Raw genomic sequence first — 13,899 nt, forward strand, 5'->3', positions numbered from 1 at the left:
TTTACAGAGAGAGCTGGAGACGGACACTGTCACCTTGAGATCATCATCATCATGGCAAAGCATCTTTACCCCTATTTGAAAGTCCACTTGGGACATGGCTGCAGGCTCTTTATCCCAGCCCTAGAGTCAGGTTCACTGTCCAACTCCCCTGACCATAGAGATGGTTCTAACCGCACAGCAGACTTCTGACTGAAGCTCTGGGCTGTGGGCAACTCTGGGGCTCATCCAAGCTGTCTCTGTTCATGTTGACCACACATCATTTTCCTTCAACTCTCCTGTACAAGGCTGAGCCTTGGGGTCTCTGGAGGCCTAAGTATAATGTGTTAGAATAGTGGCTCGAGTCTGAACATAGAATACCAGGCCAAAACAGTTCCACGTGTAAGATGTTTATTAGGAGAGAGAGGGGCAAGGAAGGTGATGGTGGGAAGAGATGGGGGAAGAGACAGAAAAGGAAGGGTATTCCCCTTATATATATATATATGGATAATGATGTAACACAGGTAAAGGTGGGAGGTGAGCCAAGTCGATTCTGAGAATATGGTGGCTGATGTCTTGGCAACAGGTCTGCAGCTCCCGCCTATGTGATGTCACAGGTTTCACTGGTCCTGGTGCCAACAAAGTAGACTTCTCCCATTCTGCATTTGTCTTCCAAGGAGGCGATAGGACCTTCAGGAGAAGAATGTTTGTGGGGGAGGTGTTAGTGGGAGTGAGAAGTGAGGAGACCCTCATGCACAACAGCTGCCATGGACAGAGAGTTACTGAACTAAGTATACCTGCCACAGGGGCCTCTGTCTCCTCCTTGGGTAGCTCTGGGGCTGGTGGTCCCTCACAGCTATCCTGAGTGGAGACAAGGGGGTAAGCCTCTGCTCTTTCAAATTGAACATCTACTGGCTATCTCCAGGAAAGGGAGACAGTCTTGGTGGAGGCTCCCGATAACAGATATGTGAGTGAAACTCTTCAGCAGGGGACACCAGCAGAAGTTGGAGGGAATGACTAAGGACTGAACAGCGTCCAGTGCACTCAGCAGTGTGGCCTACTCACCTCTGCCTTGTGCCCTAGTGGCCTTGAATATGCTTTTTACTCCTCTGACCACTGATTCTGTATCCAGGCTGGGAGATTTGCCTGGCTTTTATTCTCTCTCCTAATTCATTGTGTTTGTCCCTGGGCCAGGAATCAGTAGGCTAGTAAGCCTTCTTTGTCATCCTGATTCTGCAGTGTCATCCTGTTCCAGAGACAATGAAACAAAATGCCTTGCTGCCTAAAAGAGGGACAGAGGGGCAGCAGGGAGCTCCAGAACAAAGCCTCCACACATTACCCTCTGTGGAAGCCACGGGCAGTGGAGAACGTCCACATGATGCCAACCACCCAAGGGGATGTTCACTGACACTTCCTGCCTGGTGAGAACATGGGGAAGACAGAATAATTCTCAAAAGAGCTCCAAACCACACATTGCTGAGGGGGAAACATTTAGAATTGTCAGAAAGTGAAGTCAGAAGAGAAAGGTGAACTCTTTATACTCAGCAAAAGGGAGTGTGGACCTCATGAATAGAATTTGGTCTCCTTTCTTGCTATGTAAGAACAAAGTATTTATTTGTCCCCCCCCCCTTTTTTTTTTGCACTTCTGTACTATCTACCGTGTAAAGGGTTAGATGTCCCACCCATATGCAACAGGCCTTTAGCAGACATAGAATCTGATGTATTTTTATAATCATAGCTGTATGATTATAAAAATTATTTTACTTGTAAATTATCAAGTCATGAGTCTTAAGAACTCAAATAAACTAAGAGAAGTCCTGGCTCCAAATAAGGTCTTGGTATAATTTTCTGGCAGACATGAGTTTGGGGGACATGATGGTTTGAATGACAATGGCTCCCACAGGCTTGTATATTTGAATATTTCGTCCCTAGTTGGTAGAACTGTTTGAGAAGGGTTAAGAGGTGTGGCTTTATTAGAAGAGGTGTGTTACAGAGGTTTCAAAAGACTCACGCTATTCCCAGTTGCTTTCAATCTGCCTCATCGTTGTAGAGCAAGATGTGAGCTCTCGGCTGTTTCTTGACCCTGCCATCATAGATTCTAATCCTCTAAAGTCATAAGCCAAAGTAAACACTTCATTTTATAAGTTGCCTTGGTCGTTGTGTTTTATCGCAGCAATAGAAAAGGAGACAAGACAAGGGAGATACTGTTCAACTATGTACCACCCCTTTATCTGTATAATCAGTGGATCCAAGTCCAATTTTCATTTGTTTTTATTAGTTTGTTTGACCAGCAATGCAATGAGAGGTGAACCAGCAAGGGAGCTGGTGGTATAAACAAAGAAGTGTTGGCGTTTCATTGGTGTGTTAGTGACCTTGCTCAAGGCTGTGACAAAACATCGAAGCAAGCAAGAGTAAGTTAAGAGGAAAGCTTTACTTTGGATCACAGCCAGAGGGGATAGCCCACCCCAGAGAGGAAAACAAATCAAGGGGCAGCTGAGCATGAGCAGCTGGGCCTCCTCGCTTCTTCATATCTTAGTGGAGCAGGAAACAGAGAGAGGAGGCAGGAAGTAGGGTTAGGCTATAAAACCTCCAAGTCTTTCTCTAGTGACACATTTCCTCTAGTGAGGCCTCACTTTCTAGAGATTCCAGAACCTTTCATAAACAGCAGCAGCAGTTGGGGACCAGGTACAGAAATGCTTGAGCCCGTGGGAAGATCTCACATTGAAATGACTGTAGTCGGGAAGAAAGTACAGACAGAAGCTGAAGTGCTGGGGTGGAGCCCAGGGTTTCATACGTGCCAGGCAAGCACTTTACCAACCAAGCTAAATTTCCAGTCCTCAACAGAGATAAAAGCAATGAGAATAAATCTCAATAGGAGAGCTTCAGGAAGGAGAAAAACAACTGGACTTCTGGTCTCCTAGAGCTCTTGATTTATTCTGTTTATACAGACTCGGCCCTGCACTGTTTATAGAATATATAGAATATAGAATAGAATATATTTATGTATTTGCCCATCTACTTTCTCATTCAATGCATACACAGTAATGGATAATCACTGGAATTAAAGATAAGTCTCAGCCCATCATGGTGACTTGTGTCTACCATGACGATACTCAAATACTCAAGAGGTTGAGGCAGAAGGACTGCCACAAGTTCAAAGCTTGTGCTGTAAGATCAAGAATCAACAAATGGGACCTCATAAAATTGCAAAGCTTCTGAAGGGCAAAAGATACTGTCAATAAGACAAAAAGGCCACCAACAGATTGGGAAAGAATTTTTACCAGTCCTAAATCTGATAGGGGACTAATATCCAATATATACAAAGAGCTCAAGAAGCTGAACTCCAGAAATTCAAATAACCCCATTAAAAATGGGGTACAGAGCTAAACAAAGAATTCTCAACCGAGGAATGCAGAAGGGCTGAGAAGCACTTGAAAAAATGTTCAACATCCTTAATCATCAGGGAAATGCAAACCAAAACAACCCTGAGATTCCACCTCACACCAGTCAGAATGGCTAGGATCAAAAATTCAGGTGACAGCAGATGCTGGAGAGGATGTAGAGAAAGAGGAACACTCCTCCATTGCTGGTGGGATTGCAAGCTTGTACAATCAGTCTGGCGGTTCCTCAGAAAACTGGACATAGTACTACCAGTAGATCCAGCAATACCTCTCCTGGGCATATACCCAGAAGATGTTCTAACTGGTAATAAGGACACATGCTCCTCTATGTTCATAGCAGCCCTATTTATAATAGCCAGAAGCTGGAAAGAACCCAGATGTCCCTCAGCAGAGGAATAGATACAGAAAATGTGGTACATTTACACAATGGAGTACTATTCAGCTATTAAAAACAATGAATTTATGAAATTCTTGGGCAAATGGATGTATCTGGAGGATATCATCCTGAGTGAGGTAACCCAATCACAAAAGAAATCACTTTATATGCACTCACTGATAAGTGGATATTAGCCCAGAAACCTAGAATACCCAAGATACAACTTCTAAAACACAAGAAAATCAAGAAGGAAGACCAACTCTTGGATACTTCATTCCTCCCTAGAATATGGAATAAAATATCTATGGAAGGAGTTGCAGAGACAAAGCTTGGAGCTAAGACAAAAGGATGGACCATCCAGAGACTGCCCCACGGGGGTCCATCCCATAATCAGCCACCAAATGCAGACACTATTGCATATGCCAGCAAAATTTTGCTGAAAGGACCCTGATGTAGCTGTCTCCTGTGAGGCTATGCCAGTGCCTGGCAAATACAGAAGTGGATGCTCACAGTCAGCTATTGGATGGATCACAGGGCCCCCAATGGAGGAGCTAGAGAAAGTACCCAAGAGCTGAAGGGGTCTGCAACTCTATAGGTGGAACAACAATATGAATTCATCAGTACCCCCCAGAACTCGTGTCTCTAGCTGCATATGTAACAGAAGATGGCCTAGTTGGCCTTCATTGGGAAGAGAGGCCCCTTGGTCTAGCAAACTTTATATACTCCAGTACAGGGGAAAGCCAGGGCCAAGAAGTGGGAGTGAGTGGGTAGGGGAGCAGGGTAGGGGGAGGGTATAGGGGACTTTTGGGATAGCATTGGGATAGCTGCTCCTCTAACTTCTTGACTGGGGTCACTGTCATCGCATATCCCTTAAGGGCTCATGTTCTTCACAGCATATGTCTTGTCCCCCTAAGTGATTTCAGGCTTAGTGAACCCTTTGTCACCACCAATGATATTAAATACCCATGTAGCTGGGCGTGGTGGCACACGCATTTAATCCCAGCACTCGGGAGGCAGAGGCAGGCGGATTTCTGAGTTCGAGGCCAGCCTGGTCTACAAGGTGAGTTCCAGGACAGCCAGGGCTATACAGAGAAACCCTGTCTCGAAAAACCAAAAAAAAAGAAGAAGAAGAAGGAGGAGGAGGAGGAGGAGGAGGAGGAGGAGGAGGAGGAGAAGGAGGAGGAGGAGAAGAAGAAGAAGAAGAAGAAGAAGAAGAAGAAGAAGAAGAAGAAGAAGAAGAAGAAGAAGAAGAAGAAGAAGAAGAAGAAGAAGAAGAAGAAGAAGAAGAAGAAGAAGAAGAAGAAGTGGTGAGAGGAGCAATCAAAAAGATAACAGTAAAGTCAAAATAAGTTCTAAAGAGTGTGGAGGCTATCTCTTATTAGTCGTATATCTACACGCTACGGATTGAGTATGCTTAATTTGAAAATCAGAAGTCCCAAATGTTCCAATACCTGGAAACTTTTTAAGTACAAGATAGCATAACATGATATTTCCTGTACAAGTTGCTAAAACACATTACATAAATTTACCTTCAGACTGTCTAACCAGAGTACATGAAGTTAACAGGCACCACACGTAGACTTGAATTCCAACCCCTCTTAAACATCTCTTTGGCTATGCAAATATTCCAAAATATGTTGAATAACAAATCTAAAACACTTCTAGTCCTACACATTCCTAAGAGGTACTCCACACATACACAGAAGTGTCCAGCTCGTAGTCGTTACGTGAATGAATAAACAGACGGAGAGGCAAGCATCACAAAGATAAGCAGGTGTTTCCAGAAGGTTCACATTCACGTGCCGTGAGGAGGCCAGTGATATGTGAGGAGAACTGAGTGTTCCAGGCCAGCCCACACGGGGACAGGAAGAACTAGGACAGCCTCTGCTGTCACATCCTAAAGAGTCTGCCTGAGTCACCATCCTCCCAACACAGACCCAGGGTTTGTGCAGTGCTGTAGCTGGAGGAGGTCCCTTCCATAAAGGCTCTCAAGAGCAGCCCTCAACACTTCCATGTCCTGGGGTGGAATCTCTGCCCCTCACTCAAGTCTCACATTCTCAGTAGGGTTCCTGCATGTGCTAATTACCCTCTGTGGAGTGGCAAAGTCCTTCTAGTTAGGGGTTTAAAACAATGCACCTTTAAAGTTATATTTCTACATGTGATATTAAAATGAAGTCATGGAAGTAAACAGAAAGGAGAGGTTATGGTTTAATAACGATGCATTTGTGTGTCGGGTCGACAAGGAGTGGGTGGTGCTGGTTGACAAAAAGATAGGGACTTTGGGAAGAGGAAACTTCAATTGAGAAAATGCCCCCATCAGTCAGCCTGTAGGCAAGTCTGTGGGGGCATTTTCCTGATTAATTCATCGATGGGGAGGGTCCAACCCACTGAGGCAGTACCAACCCTGAGCAGGTGGTCCTGGGTTGACTAAGAAGGCAGTTTGAGCCCCACGGCCCTCAGTGATTAGCTACTATCTGGGACAGTAAGATAAAAACAATCTCCAGCCCCTGTTGCCTTTGGTTGTTGAGGTGGTTTGAATGAATAAGAACGGTCCATCCCTATAGTTTCATATATAATGTTTTATTGCCTAGTTGGAAGAAATGTTTTGGGAGGAATTAGGAGGAGGCCTGGCTGGAGGAGGTGTGTCACAGGGGGTAAGCTTTTGAGGATTTCCTGTGCTGAGTCTAGTATCTTTCTCTCTCCCTCCCTTGCCCCCACCCCATTTCTCTGCCTCCATCTTATGGATAAAATGTAAACTCTCCAACCACGCTTTCCAAGACGGTGATCACCAGTTAGCCTGAAACTGTAAGCTTTAAATTACATGTTTTCTTCTATTAATTTCCTCTTATTACGGTTCCTCATCACGGCAATAGGGCAGTGTCTAAGACAATTGTGTTGTGGCCTTTATCACAGCAATAGAAACAAAACTGGAACAGGCAGGATCCCCTTCTAGTAAGCAGTTGTTGGAAGGACTCCGTTCCTCATTGAGGGCTGTAGTGCTGTATGAGATACTGCTCGCAAGCTATCTTAGTTCCTTGGTATGTGGTCCTTTCCAACATGGAAGGAGAGACAGACAGACAGACATAGACACAGACAGAGAAAAACAGAGAGACTGAGAGACAGAGACAAAAAGACAGAGGCAGAGAGAGACAGAAAGAGAGTCTGCTAACAGGACTGAGATCATAGCCTTTGATAGTTAATCATTGAAGTGACGCCCTATCATCACTGGTGTATTTGACTTGTAGACAAGTCCAGCCCATATTCGTCCAGGAAGGCTCATATAGAAATGTGAGTGTCCAGAGTTGGCAATCATTCTCTGGCCACACCACAGCAATGCACTTCACATCTCAGAGCCCTTCATCAGCAAACCCTCCTTTATCCTAAAACCTAGCTCGGGAGAGTTTTTTCTTCTAGATTCCTTTTTAGCTCCTATTATATGGGTTGACTTTGTCTTCTGGACTTACTATATACTATTGTTTAGCTCATTGCCCAAGTTTAAGATACAAAAAGTAATCCTGGAACTCCCCCCAAACAGTTTTAGCTATTATTATTATTATCACTATCATCATCATCATGATGTCTCTCTGTGTGTGTGTGTGTGCGTGTGTGTGTGTGTGTGTGTGTGTGTGTGTGTGATGTGATGTGAGTGGGGGGGCGGCATTTACAAGCCACAGCATGCATGCGAAAGTCAGAGAACAACTTAATGGAGGTCCCAGGGATTGAACTCGGGTTGCTAAGCTTATTGGCAAGCACTTTTAACCCTGAGCCACTTTGATGGCCCCTAATCAAGATTAACCCTTTCCTTCCTACCTCTAGCTCAGTAGGAAAACATGGAAGCAGCGAAGCCAGAATCCTCCCCGTGAGTTGAAGAGAGGGAGAGGGTGAGCAGACAGAGAAATCCTCTGTGTCGGTGGGGCTTGGGGGTAGAGTGTAGAGGAGACGAAGGAAGATTGGCACAAAGCTATTGGTCTCTGTCTGTGTCATATTCCAGGAGATCCCTGACTGTGGTGCTACATCCCATCCTGCCTAGAGCCCATGGTAACCCATGGTAACCCATGGTAACCCATGGTAAGTGTGAGCAGAGCCTCTCAGGCTTCCTGTCCATCCCTGTATCCAGCATCCGCATCCAAAGCTCCAGCCTCATCAACCTTTTAGGGTCAAATCTGGGGCTTGGTAGCCCTTACAAGCTAGGCTTTGGCATCCATCTTCAATATGCCAATTAAAGAGATGGGTAATAGTGAAAAACAGAGATGTGTTCAGTGTAGCTGCCTGGAAAGAGAAACAGAGACTCAGTGGCCTCCCCACCCACCCCAGCACCACCCCACCTTCCATGTCCATCTTTGAGATTCTGACTTGAGGTTTAGGTTTAATACAGGGCAAGAGGTCAGCACAACTAGGCGTTCCTGGTCAGGGCGTGATCCCACTTATCATTGATCCTGCAAGGTGGTTTGTCATCATACCTGTGAAAACTCTTCCTCGGTGACAAGCCTTTTCCTGAAAGACAAGCACCCCATCTAGCCGGCCCCACCCCCATGCCCTACTACCGCTGCCAAGAAGACTCTTAAATCAACTCCAGTTCCGTGGGGTCTGTTTCCTCAGTTTTGAGAGATGGAAGGAGAGGCACAAGTGTCTCTCTGCCAGGATGGTTGTATAACAGCCATCCCGACCACATACTGTCCTGCTCAACTCTGTCCCATCTCAAACTGGAGCACTCACTGTCTTCCCCCTTCACACCTACTTCAGTCCTTCCTCGGCTGCCCAAATCTTCCATTTCCTTCTGTTTGCCTCTCCCAGTCGCACCTGCCAAATTCCAAGTCCACATGACCACACACACACACACACACACACAGGCTACTGTCACTCCTCCAGATGAAGGCAGATGACAGGACTCCTCCCCTGTCTCATTAGCGCATCGTTTATTCATTCACTTTCTTAGCGTAGCATTTTCCCTGCACTGGATATCCATGGACCACTCATTTACTTAAAAGTGGTACCTTTGAGATCAGGATGTCTTCTCGCTCAGCTTTGAATTTCCCTGTGTCCAGCAAAGAACCTTGAACCTGTAACTCCTTCCACAGTCAATAAACAGTTGTTGGTTTGAAGTGAACTTTTCAGAGCTGATGTGGTTCAAATCCTAATTTACTATTTTATATACTTTCGGTTTGCTTTTAAACTTTTCCTTTATTTTATCGACTTGGTGGTATAGAATATTAACCCTTACTGCTTTTTTTCTTTTTTAAATTTTCAACAGACATACAAAAAAAATCAAAATTAACTATCTCAATGGGCTACCATGAGATACATGTGTATGTTGTACAATGGTTAAATCGACTTTATCATTTCTTTGTGAGCAATGATCCCCAACCCTTCTTACTCGGTGAGAAGTCCTTCTTGCGTCATACAGACCATGTTTGATCTCCATGCTGTGCAGCAATACCCCAGAGCTTCCTGCTTCTGGCTGTAACCCAGTAGTCTTGCTCTCCCATTCCTCCCCCATCACTTCACACGTTTTTTTCTGGAGTACAAAGAAATGGTCTAAGACACATTCCTTTGTGGAGAGAGAAGGCAAGAGCAAAGCATGGGAGAGGCTCTTGACCCAGGCAGTCTTGGTCAACTGCATTCCACAGCTTGAATTTCATCCAGCTCTTGAGCATGTTGTCTCTGGGTGTTACCTCGCCAGGAACGCCTTCAACCAGCCTGGCTTCATGCCTCTCAACTTTGTCACCTATCACCATGAGAGTGTGTGGCGCAGAGCATCACCAACAGGAAAGACAGTTACATAATCCAAGTAGAAAACATACTCAACTCCTATTAGGAGTCAGGCACTTGGCTAGAGGCTGGGGATAGAGATGACCGAGACCAATGTGGCGGGAACATCTCCAAAAGAATTCCAGAAAGAGCAGGTGCTGACCCTGCCAGACCACTAGCCAGTACCAGGGTCCACATTAAGCATCTTAGACTCACTAGCTCATTTAATTCTCAGTATAGTTTCTACCATTGCCCTTATTGTACAGATGGAAAAACGGAAACCCAAAGAGCTCCTGGATTAGCAAGTAGTGGAACTAAGTGCTTAATCCTAGGGTTTGTGACTTGAGACCATTCTGAGATCCACAGCCTCTGCCTTCCCAACTGGCTTCTTTTCTGATCAACCGAGAGTCTTAGCTCTCTTTCTTGTTCCCATAGGGAGACTGTAGGTGAAGGTATATATGACGTAAGCAACCTCCTCCTCTGCGGCTGGAGATTGCGTGAGTGTGAATGGAGTAATCGCTCCTGCGTTTCCTCAGCATTCCTCCACCGCAATACTCACAGGCTGAAAGAGCCCGAGGGTAGAAGCTATGTCATACCGCACATGTGCACTGAGTGATCACCCCTACCTCCCCGGAACATTCCTCTACCAAGCAACCCTCACAGGCCAGACCGAAAGAGAGTGTAGGCAGAGGCTGGGTCAGCTTGGTCACGTGACTTACAGGCATCCTCCATACCTTCCTCTGCCTGATACTCTGACTGTATACCTTACGCTCTGTTGTGAGCTTTCAGAAGCCTCCTCAGTTCTTCAACAGAAGAGGCAAAGTGTAAGCGAGTAAGCCTGCCTTGATCCTATGCGCATGCTCAGCCAGAAAGCCTACCTTGAGTCTCTCGCATGCTCAGCCGGGCGCACAGACAGAACAATAGAGGCGTGTATGAAACAGACTTAGAGAAGGACCCCATCGGCTTGCAGGAGACCTCATCCCACTTTCGTCCCCCAGATGCTAGTTGGGTATCCAGATGCTCACGTGACTGGGATTAGCTCCTCTGAGGACCTGCATTCTTCTTTCTTTTCAAAAATCAGCTTCTTGGAAGACGCCTTTTACAGAATAGAGCCTCTCGCTAATAATAAGTTCAGTATCTCATTGGAATCCTTGTGTATTGCTGATAAAATATGATCTAGTGTAGACACTGGGGCAATGATATACGGCTCCTCGAGAAGTTAAACAGTTGGGTGTGGTGTCCCAAACCAGAGGCAGAGTCTCTTTGAGTTCAAGGTCAGCCTGGTCTACATACATAGTGAGGTCCAGGCCAGCCAGGACAACACAAAGAGACCCTGCCCGTTCCCCCCCACCCCGCCCCCAGAAAACAAGAAAATAAAAAAAGTTGAACAGGTAGCCACGTGTGATGGCACATGCCTATAATTCCAGTGCTTTGGGGTTGAGGCAGGATGATTTCAAGTTTGATTCCAGACCGGACTTTGTAGCAAGACCTTCTCTTTGAAAAACGTATTACATTTATTTGTTCGTTGCGTGTATGTGAGTGTGAGCACATTTCAGGGGCGTGTGTGTGTGTGTGTGAGAGTGTGTGTGTGTGTGTGAGTGTGTGTGTGTGTGTGTGTGTGTGTGTGTGTGTGTGTGTGTGTGTGTGTGTGGTCAAAGCAGGCAAGATCTTCATGGCAAAACTCCAGGGAAACAAACCCCAGTAGACAGGGCCCCATTGAGAAATACACCTTCTCCAGTGTAGATGGGAGTTTTTCTGTCTCTTCCAGTTCCCTTGGCTCTCATATTTTTGAGATTTCATTCCAAGAAGAATTCCCAGCCCTGGGTTGGCGGCTCTCATTAAACTGACGTTTTTCCCACGTGTATCTCTCCTAAACTTGCTGTTTGTTGCCATTGGATGCTCCTGGCTGCCGTCCATGCGAGGCTCTGCCCATCTAGCTTGAACAGTGCCTCCATTATAAGAGAAGCATGCCCCAGCAAGCTCCAGGGGCAGGTCCTGACCAACTAGAGGGAGGGGCACAGCCTGGGAAACAGGTGGCTCCTCCAGCTGCAGGAATACCTAGTCCCTCACCATGCTGGAGGAGAGACTCCAGTCTCTTTCTTCATTTACTCTTCCCATGTGGCGGGACAGGGCTCAACCTGGAGAAGAAAGCAGAGAAAGGTACTGAGCACTAGGAAACCCATCTGACAGCTGCCATGAACCTTCTGTAGCCCAGACAGAAGGTGTCTCTCAGAGAAATGGTCTTACTTAACTGTAGGAAAAAGGAACTTTCACAACCATATTACCTTCACAGATCTACAGATGTGTGAGGACAAGAGAGAGCAATAAGTGTGAGGGGGTCGGGTGGGAGGGTGAACCTGATCAAAATACAGAGTGTGCATAGGGAAATGCCATAATACAACTCATCGTTATGTATAATTAGTACATGATAATAAACGTCAAAAATTAGGTCAAACCCTTAAAATTGCAGTACAGTAATACAAACATAAAAAAGAGAAACTACTTTCTGGTCTATTTTCTTTTGAGACCCATTATTCTGTGTGATGAATATATGCTAATAAAATATTTTATCTGCTTGATAAAATAGCAACCCCTTCTCTGTGTATGGGCTTTAGGATAGACAGTGAAGTGTCATAGCATCCGGGCTCTTGTCTGTCTACTGAGCTGAAACTGGACAAACATTTTTCTCCATTGGAGACAACAACACAGAACAGAAACCTGAGAGCTGTTGCCTCCAGTCTCCTCACATCTGCAGCAATGATCAGGTCACGGGACCCTTAAGTTAAAATCCAGACTTCCTTTTCTGTCTCCTCCTACTAAACACAGTAACGTAGCAGGTTTCAACTGGGAGACACCTACCAGGCTCTAAAGAAATCTACCAGGAACAATTTTCTTCTTTTGCCAAAGCCTTAATTAACCTAATTAAGGCTCATCCACAACTCTCCATTGCCCAACCCCCACCTGCAGAGGAAAACCCAGCTCACCTCCCAACTGTAAACCAGAAAAACAAAACCTTTTATGAGAACGCAAAGACCTCAGGCCCTGGACAGTTACCACCTCTTACGCTGAAATAGACCCCTGGCAAAGAAAACTGAACTTCTGCTAGAGATGCAAATGTGTCCCAGCAGGCAGGGCGGGCTTCCGCCCCTTCCACCTCACTGAAGGACCGGCTTCCTGGCCGCTTAACTCGGTCCTGGCTCCGGGTCCTTATGGGTTCCCGGTACTTACTGAGAATTTAGTATTTGCATGAAAGCGGTTCTCTTATTCTTGCCTGGAGATGCAGAGTGGAGACAGGTTGGATACAAAAGTCAGACAGCCTCGGTATTTAAATCCAAGAGTTTTCTCTGGCTTGGAACAAACTATTTTGCTTTCCCCAAACTTTGATATTTGCTTTGGTGACCCGTGGGCTGCTTGGAGGTTCAAATACGATAGTGACAACGAAAGCTTTGAATGCTGGCTGTTGGACGACAGCACACTGGTTTTTAGGGGCATGTGTGAGAGTCACTGACAGTGGATGGATGACTGACAGAAGCGAATGCATATGAGATAAACTTGTCCATGCCACATCGGGTACTCTTCTAGACGCCCTAATGAGGTGGTCCTACCGCTATGACACAATTTGGAAAATAAGATTCTCATCGACCGCACTTGGTGGTCAGCGTCTTTCTTTTGACTGTCCATCTGTTGGGTAGTTGATGAATCAGTAACAGGAATTCTGGGTAAGGAGAAGATGGGGGGAGGGGCAGGGAGACGTTGAGATTGGACCGAGTGGCTGAAATGCTTACATATCCAAGCCACTTCCGCGTCTGGTCAGGGTAGCACCAGGCTTCCAGGGACTTGCCTAACCCTACAAACCAAGGCAACCGGTGTCAGAGCGTGAAGGTTCAGGATGAAAGGCAGGACCAGGAATGTAGTACAGACTTGGTCTGGGAGAAAGAGGAATTCGAAGGCCAGTGCTGAAAGCTATCTTAGAAAGTTCTACTCGTCCTTCATGTTCCATTAATACCATGGAGATAGTTCTCCTTGATGCCCAGGGGAGAAAGAAAATTGATAGTATGTGTACACAATTATTCATTATAGTAACATAATAGAATAACAGCATTTATTTTTCAGTAGGAAACTCACAGAATAAACGTGACAGTCCCTCAGCTGCAGCCAATGAGCTGTTGGAATATTCACAAAGAGCAAGTGTGGCTGGGGGTGGGGGGTGTAGTGCCAACTCCTTCGCATCAGGTTAGACCATTCGAGCTCTTAGCATGTCAGATGGGTTGATGAAAGACACGGGACATTGTCTCAGATGAGGACACACAGCTGAAGAAACAAACAAAGATACCTGTGTCGGAAACTCCTGCGCACATCCAAGAGCAAACCAATGTAATGTAATAGTGTAGTTGTGAC

General features: G+C 45.8%; 1 long non-coding RNA gene across 1 annotated transcript; it reads right to left on the minus strand.

Moving 5' to 3' along the window:
• Positions 1-383: 383 nt before the first annotated feature.
• Positions 384-13,460, minus strand: Gm34598. Its single transcript, XR_880411.1, has 3 exons — positions 12,730-13,460; positions 11,231-11,639; positions 384-666 (listed from the first exon to the last, which is right to left on the minus strand). It is a non-coding gene; the product is annotated as a predicted gene, 34598 (long non-coding RNA).
• Between the last annotated feature and the right edge of the window lie 439 nt (positions 13,461-13,899).

The sequence above is a fragment of the Mus musculus genome, chromosome 5, assembly GCF_000001635.26.
Source record: "Mus musculus strain C57BL/6J chromosome 5, GRCm38.p6 C57BL/6J".
Classification (NCBI taxonomy): domain Eukaryota; kingdom Metazoa; phylum Chordata; class Mammalia; order Rodentia; family Muridae; genus Mus; species Mus musculus.